The following is a 14,958-nucleotide window of genomic DNA, read 5'->3' as shown; positions in this document are numbered from 1 at the left end:
TAACATCTGATGTCTTTAGGAAACCTACGTCAACCAATAGCATTTTACACTCCAAAAGCTCCCACTTGCCAGCAACTATTAAAGGAGTCCCCAAGGGTGAATTACTTAGGACTAGGAGAAACTGTTCTGAAGATCATAATTATATAGTAAGGGAACGTGAATTATGTGATAGGCTTATGACAAGGGGGTACAGCAATAGATTATTGAAAAAGGTGAAGAAGGATGTACACACCCAGGCTAGAGATACATTACTGATTCCTAAAATGAAAACTAAAAGTGAGGAACCAGTGAGATTTATAGGTACCTTTAATAAAAAATGGCAAGAAATTAATACCATCTTACAACAACATTGGCCTATCCTTCATACTGATCATGATTTGGCAAAAATACTCCCCAGTCGAGTGCCGATGAGTTGGAGAAGGTCAAGCAACTTACAAGACCTTTTAGTACATAGTCACTTGTCTTCCCCTAAAAAATCTGGTTTTCCAACTCAGGGTTCCTTTAGTTGTAAGCAGTGTAAAGCTTGCCAGTATATGGCACCTACCAAGCAATTTTTTGACTATTTTGAACACAAGTGGAAAATTGATAATTACATCAATTGCAATTCCTCCGGGTTAGTATACCAACTAATATGCCCATGTGGCAAGAAATATATTGGCAAGACCATAAGACCATTTAAAATTAGACTTCTTGAACATGTTAATAGCATTAAAAATGCCAGCAGTGACAAACTTAAGTTCAAGACATTATCTCCTGTAGCCTATCATTTTTTGAAGTTTCATGAAGGAAGTCCGAAAGGCTTACGAGCATTTGGTATGAAACAGATTCAACTGGGAAGAAGAGGAGGAGATTTGGATAATGAACTGTTAAAATATGAGACAAAAATTATTTTTTTAAACAAAAGCATGCATCCCAATGGTTTAAATGAATGGAATAGTTATTTACCATTTCTCTAATTATCACATAGCTATATAATTTTTGGTTATTAATTATTTTGGGAAATTTATATTATAGGACAGGGATACACATTCTTTTTTCTTTTTCACCTAATATTTTCACTGAAATGCATTTCATAGTATTCACATATATCTATGATTTTTAACACAGTTATGCACTTTCACCATTATATTTCATAATTTTTTATGTATACATATTTATTCTCTTACATACATATTTCTCACATGTGTTTTATTTTGGCACGATTTATTTGAGGATTTTTCATCTTCATCTTCATTTCACATTGTCGGCACTTTCGCTCTTTATCACATTTTTCTTTTTTATTATAATATTTTGCACACACTTTTCTTATTAGCTCACATATCACTAAATAAAATAAGTGTTTCTTTGCCCTCTCTTTATTATATGTATTTATTATTATTCAGTGTTGTAATAATATACACATGGATTACATATATATTAGTATGATTTGGCATTAGCACTTTTTTATATATTTTTTATTAAATATATCTTATTTTATTTATATATTTTTATTTTTCATATTTAGTGTACACATAGGATGGATGCTCTATGCAATTTGCATATATACACACTTTTTACATTACTTACCTTAGTTTCTTATATAATATATAGGTATATGAATTTATCATCTAAGCATTTGTATTCTATGTAACAATTACAATCTTTAACTGATTTTTTTATAATCCATGACGGAGATTGCATCTCTCATCTTATACTGGTTCCAGTTCCATGATTTTCATCTCTCTTCTTTCTCTCTCTTCTTATATCTATCTCTGTATTTCTTTACTTTTGGACTATAAATGATTTAATTGGCTGTTTAAATACATGTGACCTATTATGCAAGATATGATTGGCTTGTGTGCCCTTGCATTTATCATAGGCTCAGGATAACATGTGATCACAGAGGGATGCTATGATAGGCTGCCTCTCCTAATAAAGATTAATTACAGAACATGCTCTGGTTGCCTTGAAAAAACTCTCATTTGTGAAACGTACATTGGCAGCAGCAGGGATTTTACTGCTGCATGAGCAGATATGTTACTGCTCAAACGTCTGTAGTGATGTGATGTAAAAAGAAGATAATACTTCACTCAGTACTCACCTGATATATGCGCTGTGTATATGAGACACTTATCTCTAACGAGCTGATGTAATGCTCATATATATTATATCAATTAAGTCAAACCTAATACTCATATAACTTATACTGCTGAATTCAACCATTATTAGTGAGCTAGTGTAAGGCTCAGATAGTGTATACCATGTGACTGATTAGAGCTGTTTCTAGACTCACTAAGTTACCAGCTATTCATGTTAGATCCTATTTATTTATAGCTGCATGAACAGCAGCAAGCTTAGAATCATTTATACACACCATGTGTGCTGTTCAAATTTGGCTTCTTTCCCAGATACTCCCTAATTTGGGCATGGGTTTTCTTATTGTCAAAGCTAATGCAAATACCCTTATGATTTAAATGGCTACATGTGCTGCTAACATTATAACAAGACACTGTGACACTGCAACATTGTATATCTGAAGATTTGGCTTTCTTTCCAGAGATTTGCTGAATACACTGCAGACAGCACATCTACATGTTTATCTGCAGCCTAATGAATAGCCAATTATGTCCAAAAACATGGTAGAATAACATGAGGGGATAAGGTGATAATATATCAATCTCCTATTCCTACATGACATTTGTGATATGAAATCTATATTAATTGAGCCAATTGACTGATTACAAGTATATTAGTCAGTCTTTACGGAATATAATTCCAGCCCCTTAGATGTTAAAAGTTATTTGTTGGCTTTGCAGCAGTTAAGTCAACCCTTGTTTAAATGTATTAGATTCCATGTGCATTTCAGTTACAGGTGGCAATCTAGGTATATGAGTATATTGCGGCCACTTCTCACATGCATATCATGGCAATTCTGACATGCAGTGGACATTGCAGAATATTATCCCACTTTTAGGGATGTTATAGCATGCCACATATAATTGGTCCCAATTAAATGCATTTTTTGATTTGCTATTTTTGGATTTGCATATATTCTATGACTTATTTGTGAGAGATTTTCTATTTATTAATATCCATTTTTGTGTCACCATTACACGCGCAGGTGTACCAATAACACTATTCATTTCAATAATTAACACACTGAGACGTTTTTCATTTTTTATATTTCACTGGAGAGATTATTATATATACAATTTTAATATTGTTTAATAAAAGTTACATTTTATTACATTTTTTGTTAGTGCGCCAACCAAGGGACATTTCAGTCTTCTTTTTTATTTTTCTTACATGTTGTATCTTGTCCTTGGCAGCACGCCCCAGACGTCGCATAAATATTGAATTTATTACTCTTCATATTGGGGTTTCACACTTATTTCTAAATAAATATTTACTGGTGCAGAAGCTTTCCCCAGATTCCATTCCTTCTATTCTAACGAGTTATACAGCTGGCTAGTCCAGCATTCTTGCGCTTCTTTGCACAGGCATATTCTGTATACTATTATTGGTTGAAATTCATACTTTCTATATATACATTTTTTTTATTTTTGTCCTTTTGCCAGAGCAGAACTGTACTAAGAACCCTATTATTAATATTCTTGAGCTGTAATTAATTGTAGTAATTATTACTTTTCAATATGGCCACTTTCAGTCTAATTAAAGACTTGGAGGAAAGACGTGAGAAACTTCAAAATAATTCGGACCTAATATCTGATATTAATGGAGAACTACAAGACTCCTTGGGGAGGGATTGGCAAAGTGATCTTCTGATGTTGAAACAACTTTTGTTTAAACAAAGCAAAACCTGGTGGAATAGGGTAACTTTTGATAGTTATATTAAGAACAATATCACCCCAAGAGGTTTAAGACCTAAACTATTCCCTACTTTTGAACTTGCTACTCCTGATTTAAATAAAGAATGGGAAGATACTCTCACCCAATGCTCTAAATCATTAATAACAGTTCTCATTAAACATGATGAACTTTTATTAAATGATTATGCAATTGACATCAAGAGACTAAGCGATAAGCTTAAAAAGTTTGAATCATTAGAAAAATTCCAACTTACTTACAATAAATACAAAAGGGAGGTGGATGAATTTGAGAATGGTATAATTGAGAAAAAAAGAAGAAAGTTCCAAAGAGACAAAACGGATTTTATACAGGACAATGTCTATCGATGGAAGACTCATGTACAACGACATAGATACAATAAGCCCATCGAATATTCAACCTCAGAGATTGACTCCTCAGAAGGAGAAGGACCTTCCCAATCATCATTATCTAATAGGGGCAGGAATTTTTTAGATCGTACTCCAAAGGATATCAGGAACAATCTTGGTCCTACAAATTCAAGACTAGAAGGGGCAGGAGGGGGGGAAAGAAGAAAAAGAGATTTGAGAGATTGGATGGAGGATCCGAGAGAAACACGACGGTACAGGAAATAATGAGTGACAGCCTTAAAATTATCAATCTCACCAACAAAACCCTTTCTAATGACCAAATCTCACTCCTGTCTAAAGGTTTATCTTTCTCTCCAGAACGACTGCCTAATAGATTCGAATGTGAAAAAGATCTCCAACTTTTTGCAAGGAAGCTTCTTTTAAAAAAATTTTTTAGCGATACACATGGCCTACAGACTAGTCTCACTGAATCTCCTAATACCAACTTGTCTGAAGAAGATATTGTTATGATTAAGATTTTAGCAGAATTAGAATCTGGGAATGAAGAGCAAGAGAGTCATGACTTAAGACCATTCAATTCATCCACTTTATTACCGAAATCTCAGTTTTTTCCAGACTTCAAAATTTGTCCTCCAGTTAAGGTTTTTGTAGACTTAGTGTCAAAAGATTTTGAAAGACTCTTTTCTAGTCAGGGCTTTGTCAGCAATTCAGACAACCTCACTCCAGGTGAAAGAACAGCATTGTATCAGGTATCCCATTGGTGTGACACCATAATAAAACCTTCAGATAAAGGAGGCAACGTGGTATTATGGCGCAGATCCATGTATTTGGATGAGATAGAAAAACAACTGGGAGATACCAAGTGTTATACCAAACTCACTTTCAATCCCACACAAAATTATCTACAAGATTACATGAAGTTGATAACTGATGGATTATCAGGTGGAGTAATTACTAGAAAAGATTACAATTTTCTTAAGGTAGATAATCCCAGAGTACCTACTCTATATTTGCTTCCGAAAATCCATAAAGATCCCCTAGTGCCACCGGGACGTCCGATTGTATCGGGTAAAGGCAAGTATTTTCGTTGATCAATACCTTAGACACTACGTCATAACTTTACCTTCTTATGTAAAAGACACAATGGACGTTTTGACAAAAATACAAGATCTGACGGTTAACTCTCATACATGGATAGCAACTTATGACGTCGAGAGCCTCTATACAAGTATAAATCACACTAAGGGTCTAGAGGCTGTGAGATATTGTCTGAATATGAGTAGAGATCAGGCATTAAAAACCTTCCTACTTTCTTTGTTGGAATTTGTACTCACAAAATTTTTTTTCACGTGTAACGATAACTTCTACCTCCAGGTTAGAGGCACAGCTATGGGGACAGCGTGTGCCCCAACATATGCTGGCCTCTACCTGGGATGGTGGGAGCGTGAGTACGTTTTTACAGACAATCATGAGATATATACCAATCATGTTCTCATCTATTTAAGATACATAGATGATATCCTGATTTTTTGGGAGGGGGAGAGGGATCTCTTAGAGGAATTTATTACCATACTTAATGAGAATGATCTCAACTTAAAATTGACGGGAGAAGTTAGCCAAGATTCTGTCAACTTTCTGGATTTGACAATCAAGATCGAGGAGAATGGTCGAATAACATCTGATGTCTTTAGGAAACCTACGTCAACCAATAGCATTTTACACTCCAAAAGCTCCCACTTGCCAGCAACTATTAAAGGAGTCCCCAAGGGTGAATTACTTAGGACTAGGAGAAACTGTTCTGAAGATCATAATTATATAGTAAGGGAACGTGAATTATGTGATAGGCTTATGACAAGGGGGTACAGCAATAGATTATTGAAAAAGGTGAAGAAGGATGTACACACCCAGGCTAGAGATACATTACTGATTCCTAAAATGAAAACTAAAAGTGAGGAACCAGTGAGATTTATAGGTACCTTTAATAAAAAATGGCAAGAAATTAATACCATCTTACAACAACATTGGCCTATCCTTCATACTGATCATGATTTGGCAAAAATACTCCCCAGTCGAGTGCCGATGAGTTGGAGAAGGTCAAGCAACTTACAAGACCTTTTAGTACATAGTCACTTGTCTTCCCCTAAAAAATCTGGTTTTCCAACTCAGGGTTCCTTTAGTTGTAAGCAGTGTAAAGCTTGCCAGTATATGGCACCTTCCAAGCAATTTTTTGACTATTTTGGACACAAGTGGAAAATTGATAATTACATCAATTGCAATTCCTCCGGGTTAGTAAACCAACTAATATGCCCATGTGGCAAGAAATATATTGGCAAGACCATAAGACCATTTAAAATTAGACTTCTTGAACATGTTAATAGCATTAAAAATGCCAGCAGTGACAAACTTAAGTTCAAGACATTATCTCCTGTAGCCTATCATTTTTTGAAGTTTCATGAAGGAAGTCCGAAAGGCTTACGAGCATTTGGTATGAAACAGATTCAACTGGGAAGAAGAGGAGGAGATTTGGATAATGAACTGTTAAAATATGAGACAAAAATGATTTTTTTAAACAAAAGCATGCATCCCAATGGTTTAAATGAATGGAATAGTTATTTACCATTTCTCTAATTATCACATAGCTATATAATTTTTGGTTATTAATTATTTTGGGAAATTTATATTATAGGACAGGGATACACATTCTTTTTTCTTTTTCACCTAATATTTTCACTGAAATGCATTTCATAGTATTCACATATATCTATGATTTTTAACACATTTATGCACTTTCACCATTATATTTCATAATTTTTTATGTATACATATTTATTCTCTTACATACATATTTCTCACATGTGTTTTATTTTGGCACGATTTATTTGAGGATTTTTCATCTTCATTTCACATTGTCGGCACTTTCGCTCTTTATCACATTTTTCTTTTTTATTATAATATTTTGCACACACTTTTCTTATTAGCTCACATATCACTAAATAAAATAAGTGTTTCTTTGCCCTCTCTTTATTATATGTATTTATTATTATTCAGTGTTGTAATAATATACACATGGATTACATATATACTAGTATGATTTGGCATTAGCACTTTTTTATATATTTTTTATTAAATATATCTTATTTTATTTATATATTTTTATTTTTCATATATACTGTACACATAGGATGGATGCTCTATGCAATTTGCATATATACACACTTTTTATATTACTTACCTTAGTTTCTTATATAATATATAGGTATATGAAGTTATCATCTAAGCATTTGTATTCTATGTAACAATTACAATCTTTAACTGTGTTTTTATAATCCATGACGGAGATTGCATCTCTCATCTTATACTGGTTCCAGTTCCATGATTTTCATCTCTCTTCTTTCTCTCTCTTCTTATATCTATCTCTGTATTTCTTTACTTTTGGACTATAAATGATTTAATTGGCTGTTTAAATACATGTGACCTATTATGCAAGATATGATTGGCTTGTGTGCCCTTGCATTTATCATAGGCTCAGGATAACATGTGATCACAGAGGGATGCTATGATAGGCTGCCTCTCCTAATAAAGATTAATTACAGAACATGCTCTGGTTGCCTTGAAAAAACTCTCATTTGTGAAACGTACGTTGGCAGCAGCAGGGATTTTACTGCTGCATGAGCAGATATGTTACTGCTCAAACGTCTGTAGTGATGTGATGTGATGTAAAAAGAAGATAATACTTCACTCAGTACTCACCTGATATATGCGCTGTGTATATGAGACACTTATCTCTATTGAGCTGATGTAATGCTCATATATATTATATTAATTAAGTCAAACCTAATACTCATATAACTTATACTGCTGAATTCAACCATTATTAGTGAGCTAGTGTAAGGCTCAGATAGTGTATACCATGTGACTGATTAGAGCTGTTTCTAGACTCACTAAGTTACCAGCTATTCATGTTAGATCCTATTTATTTATAGCTGCATGAACAGCAGCAAGCTTAGAATCATTTATACACACCATGTGTGCTGTTCAAATTTGGCTTCTTTCCCAGATACTCCCTAATTTGGGCATGGGTTTTCTTATTGTCAAAGCTAATGCAAATACCCTTATGATTTAAATGGCTACATGTGCTGCTAACATTATAACAAGACACTGTGACACTGCAACATTGTATATCTGAAGATTTGGCTTTCTTTCCAGAGATTTGCTGAATACACTGCAGACAGCACATGTACATGTTTATCTGCAGCCTAATGAATAGCCAATTATGTCCAAAAACATAGTAGAATAACATGAGGGGATAAGGTGATAATATATCAATCTCCTATTCCTACATTTGTGATATGAAATCTATATTAATTGAGCCAATTGACTAATTACAAGTATATTAGTCAGTCTTTACGGAATATAATTCCAGCCCCTTAGATGTTAAAAGTTATTTGTTGGCTTTGCAGCAGTTAAGTCAACCCTTGTTTAAATGTATTAGATTCCATGTGCATTTCAGTTACAGGTGGCAATCTAGGTATATGAGTATATTGCGGCCACTTCTCACATGCATATCATGGCAATTCTGACATGCAGTGGACATTGCAGAATATTATCCCACTTTTAGGGATGTTATAGCATGCCACATATAATTGGTCCCAATTAAATGCATTTTTTGATTTGCTATTTTTGGATTTGCATATATTCTATGACTTAATTGTGAAAGATTTTCTATTTATTAATATCCATTTTTGTGTCACCATTACACGCGCAGGTGTACCAATAACACTATTCATTTCAATAATTAACACACTGAGACGTTTTTCATTTTTTATATTTCACTGGAGAGATTATTATATATACAATTTTAATATTGTTTAATAAAAGTTACATTTTATTACATTTTTTGTTAGTGCGCCAACCAAGGGACATTTCTGTCTTCTTTTTTATTTTTCTTACATGTTGTATCTTGTCCTTGGCAGCACGCCCCAGACGTCGCATAAATATTGAATTTATTACTCTTCATATTGGGGTTTCACACTTATTTCTAAATAAATATTTACTGGTGCAGAAGCTTTCCCCAGATTCCATTCCTTCTATTTTAACAAATTAGAAGACTGACAACATGAAAATTGTTGAAAGACTATAGGTGCCCATACACGGGACGATTTTTAACACGATTTTGGCAGTTCCTACAGGTTGGACAGACCAATCGTTTGAAAATAGTTGTATTTTGAGTCTTCTGCGACCCCGATGCGCATCCCCACCGTCGTCTAGTTGGATCGCAGATCAGATGGTTTTGCAGAAAGATCTACGATCTTTTGAGTACAACCTGATTGTAACGATCAGTCGTACACTATTTGACCACATCTTATGAAAAATTTCAAGGGAAGAATTTCAAGGGAAATCGTACAACTCATCTTACCAACTTTGAATCTCTGTGTATGGGGGCCTTATGATGACACATCTACTGTATCCACCAGACCATTTATGTGATATTATGTTTTCATAAAGTACTGTATATTGTATAGTAGTATGTCATAAAAACATTCATATACAGTAGGTCTTTTGTGGCCTACAATCAATGTCAACATATAAAACTATGCACTACTCCCTATGGGAGCACAACGGTAAAGTGAAATCACTTCCAGTAATTCTCATAGTAATGATTAGGATCGCTCTGATTTCTCAAAGCGCAGCAGATCCTATAAAAAATAATATATTAGTAAAAGACGCACACACACTTCTCTCCTAACCACATAATTCCAGATGGCATCTTGCAACACAGCACATACAGAGGGCAAAGATTATTAACATTTAAATGATTGAGAGATGCGAGTATATTCCCTGCGAATATACAGTATTTTTGGTAAGTGAATATAGATTTTTGTGCCCCCTAGTGGAATAAACAATAATATACACAGATAAATTTAATGCACTATGGGGCCTATTTATCAAGGCGGTTTTGCCATACATCAGTGCCCAATACGTGATTATGCTACAAATCAGTGCCATAATACACAGTATGTCACACATCAGTGGCCCCAATGCATAATATGCCACACATCAGTACCCTAACAAAAAATTGTACTACACATCAGTGCCCCAAACACATAGTTGTACCACACATCAGTGCCCCAACACATAACAGTACCACACATCAGTGAACTAAAAAATATTTTTTACACAATATACAATATGCCACATATCAGTGCCTCCAATACATTATGCCACATACCAGTGCCACATTACAAAATTATGACACACATCAGAAAACAGAGATCGCCATGGAAGTGTGGAATCCAAGCCCAAACCCCAGTCTTTCACTCACAACCTCCTTCAATTAAAACCACTCATCCAGAGCTCGGCTCGGCCTAGTGCTCCAAAAGGGGTCAGGGTGCATTTTTCATTGCAAAATGGAAACCTACACGTCACACATTATTATTGTTATCCTCTATTTAAATAGCGCCACAAGTGTTCAGCAGCACCTTACAAAGTACATAAATAAGTGAATACGAAATCAGTGACTTGCAGTATAATACAACGTAGGACAAGGTTTATATACATTGCTGCATAGTGATCATAACACTAAAATAAGCAACAGGGAGTAAGCAACCAAGTGTTAGGTGCTCTACTGGGGAGTAAGGAGTAGATGAAAGTATAAGTAAGGAGAAGCACAGGAGTGTAGAGGGCCCTGTTCATAAGAGCTAACAATGGGGAAGGGCAGACAAACAGGCGTGACCCTGATGGGGTAGACAGGGAGGAAGAAGCATGTAGCAGCGGGTTAGGATGAAAGCCGGATGGCTTTGATGAAGTTGTGAATCTTAAGAGCCAGTTTAAGATTTGTAGAGAGGTGGAGAGTCTGATGGGGAGAGGGAAAGAGTTCCAGAGTTAGGGAGCAGCACAGGCAAAATCTTGGAGCGGAAGAAGTAATCAGTTGGCAGGAGGCAATGTGCAGTTGTTGAGCGAAGATGGCGGATAGGAGTGTGAAGGGAGATGAGGTCAGAGATGTAAATGGGAGAGGAATGGATGAAGGCTTTGTAACTGAGTGTAAGAGCCTTAAATTGGGTTCTGAAGGGGAATGGGAGCCAGTGGTGGGTTTGTAGGAGAAGGGAGGCAGATGTAGAACATTTGGAGAGGAAGATGAGCCAAGCATCAGCTCTGAAGACAGATTGGAGTGGAGAAAGATGGGAGTGAGGGAGGCCAGATAGGAGGAGGTTACAGTAGTCCAGTCTGGAGATGGCCAATGAGTGGATGAGGGGTTTAGTAGCATCCTGGGTTAGAAAGGGTCTGATCTTGGAAATATTTTTGAGATGGAAACAACAGAATGTGAGAGGTGCTGAATGTGTAGTTTGAAGGCTAGAGGAGATAGTTGTGCTGTCAACTGATAAAGAAATTGTGGGAAGTGAGGTTATTTGAGAGTTTGGGAAGATGATCAGCTCAGTCTTAATCATATTAAGTTTAAGAAATATCTGGGACATACAGGAAGAGATAGCAGAGAAACAGTTAGGAGATAGGAGTGAGGAGAGAGGGAGAGAGGGCAATGGAGGAAAGGTAGATCTGAGTATCATCAGCATAGAGATGATATTGTAGGTCAAACGAACTGATGAGTTCCCCTAGACATATAGAGGGAGATTAGGCGAGGTCCAAGAACAGAACCTTGGGGAACACCTACTTCCAAGTTGAAGTGGGGGGGGAGAGGAGTCATGAGAGGTGACAGAGAAAGAACATCCAGAGAAGTCAGAGGATTTCCAGGAGAGGACAGTGTCATGTAGACCAAGAGAGGATTTGCAGGAGGTCAGGGTGGTTCACAGTTTCAAAAGCAGCAGATAGGTCGAGGAGAATGAGCAGAGTTATGGACCTTGGATTTTGCAGCAAGGAGGTCATTGTTGACTTTCATGAGGGCAATTCCAGTGGAGTGGAGAGAACAGAAGCCATACTGAAATGGGTCAAGGAGGGAGTGGGTGAAAAGACAGGATAGAGGGACAGCATTTGTGGGAGAGATGTGAATGAGATTATCAGGGTTGCTGTAGCAAGGAGGTGAGATTAATGTAGGAGACTGAAATTAATAGAGTGTAGTGATAGTGCGGGCTCCAGTGCTAGGGAGGGAACCTGTAGGAGATGGGCCGGGAGACAGTTTAATGAGATGTGGATGGAGTTGGGGTGAATTGACAGGTAGAGGAGGATGGGAGGAAGGATTAGTGGTGGGGTAGTAGGACCATGTTGGGGTAGAGGAGAATAAAAGTGAAGTAACGGGAGAGGAGTGGGAGGAAGGCAGACAGAAAAGATAAATGGAGGAGGTGGAGGAGACAAGGAGGGAAGGATAAAGATGGAAGCAGGGGATTAGGTAGACACTGAGTGAAGGTGGAGTTGAAGAAAACATGGTCATGGTGTGGATAAGGTAAATAGGGGGAGGAAAACTGGAAACTATGAATGAAGTATGAATGTGAGAGAAAGTGCAGGAGATTTGCAGAAATGCAAGTGAAAGTACAGTGTTGGAAAATGAGTATGCACAATAACAAGTTTATTAGTGAATGGAATAAAAGTGGAGATTTACTTGGGGCAGAAATTCAATATTAAAGTACACTGTGTTAGTAAGTATATGATGTGAGGCTAGGTAAAAGAGCTAAGGTAAAAATACATTATCTCTAAGGGCTCTATTTACTACAATCCGCATATTGAATGCAGGTTGTAGTGTGATATTAACGACTGAATTCGCATTGCGAATTCAGGCAATATCACAGGGATTTACTACAAATCCCTTGCAGGGACAGAGCTTGCGATAAAGCTCTGGGTCTGATTCAGAGCCGGACGCTATTAGCGCTCGCTCGTTCAGAAAAAGGGGGTGGCTATTCAAATGAACCGTTCGCTCTTTGCGGTCTGTTGACGCCTCTATGTCTGAACGAGCGAACAAAACATGCGGTCGTTTTTTTTAAAAATACGCCCCCTGGCCGCTCGCATCATACGTCATGTCCGCTATTTAATAGATTAATCGAGTACATCGAACAGTGTATGAACTGCTCGCTATTCTTGTGGCTGGTTTTTCCTACCGCTATATTGCGAGCAGTTCTGACTTTAAAACAACCAAGTGACGTGGTCAATGACGCTGCTGTATTAATTATGCACACCCATAAAACGCCCGTTTTGACCTTTAAGCGCGCCTGCGTTCTGAATTCCACTCCCCGTTTTCAAGCACCTTCCCCTGTTACCACCCACATACGCCTCCTCCTGTCACTCAAATTAGCAGGCATTCGCTATATAGCGAACAAACGATTTTCGGCCGCACTGACTGGTTCGCGCATGCGTATTACAAACCGTACGCATGCGCAGATGTGCGAACATCGCTCGGAACGAGCGAACAGCTGCTTACGAGCGGCTCTAAATGAGACCCACTGTCCCTGCGAATCCCCTTCGGAGCCTTATCACGGTATTTTTGCAAAAAATACCGTGACAAAGTGCCCACGCATGCGTCGACCGGCCGCCGCTGCTACCCCCCCGGCGCTAAGCCCTGCCCCCCGCAATCGCGGACCCCCCCTCTTAATTACACTTACCTGCATGATCCGGGCCTCCGGTGATGATCTCCATGCCTCCGGTCAGGTGATCTCCCATACTGCACTGGGACCCGATCACCTAATGACCGGGCAGCAGTGCACTATGGGAGACCAACTGACCGGACTGGAGTCATCACCGGAGGCCCGATCACCGGTCCCAGGAGTCAGGTAAATAAAAAAATAATTTTACCAATTTTTTATTTTTTTTTGCAGTAATCAGCTTGCGGTCTGTTTAGACCACACAGCTGATCACTGGGACCGGCTCCTGACTCTGCTCTCCCCGTCAGAGCAGGGCAGGAGTCCAGTAACTGGGGGAGACCCTGGATACCTGGCGTTATTATCACAGGGCTTTCCCCGATATTTTTTTACAATTTATTTTTAGTAACTTTGGCCAGATCACATTTCCCATTACAATTATGGGAAATGCGATCTGCTTACTAAAAATAAGTGATACTTAGGGGTTGGAGTAGAATTTTACGAATTCTCCTCCAATTGCCCTGTAATAACTATAGGTGATACTAAAATAATATGAAAAGGGTGTGAAAACACCCTTTTTCACTTTATTTTAGTCAAATAATGTTAATAAATAGAGCCCTAAGTGTAAAGAGGTAAACTGACTTTGGCACAGATACAGTATGCATTGAAATGTTTGTGAAAACCAGAGAGCCAGCTCAAATAATAGCAAGTGCTATGTTCTTGCAGTGACCAAACAGGGAGTCCAGTGATGAATGTCCTGGTTATGCAGACAGCAGGTGCTTGTAGTGAAGAGATTTTAAACTCACATTTCTTGATCCAACTTTGTTAATAGTGTTTAGGTTTTTGAAAGTTTTAAGTTAGAGGTGCCTATTCATCAACACTAAATTAACGTTTTTAAGGACATTTTCCTTAAATAACATTATTTTAGTATTCATGAAGTATCTTACCGCAGGAGATATTACTGATATCTCCTGGTTAAGTTCCCCTGCGTCAATTTCCACACTCCCCATACATTAGTATGGGGATGTGGAAATTATGGTATTCATCAAATTCCGAAAATTATGTATTTTCGGAATTTGATGGAGGTGGCGAATAGCAGGTGAAACTTAACTGCTTATAGCTGGACAGATCCCCCGACGTCTCCCTCCGGCGCTCTGGTGCGTCCTCTGGCTCCGGATGCTGCTCGGACACTGTGTTCTCCCAGCAGAACACAATAAAGATTAGAAAAAAAAAAAAATAATAATATATTTTTTTCTAATCTG

Source organism: Taudactylus pleione, unplaced genomic scaffold (assembly GCF_031769625.1).
Source record: "Taudactylus pleione unplaced genomic scaffold, aTauple2 ptg000262l, whole genome shotgun sequence".
Taxonomy (NCBI): domain Eukaryota; kingdom Metazoa; phylum Chordata; class Amphibia; order Anura; family Myobatrachidae; genus Taudactylus; species Taudactylus pleione.
The sequence above is the reverse complement of the archived record's forward strand: the minus strand, read 5'-3'. Positions refer to the sequence as shown.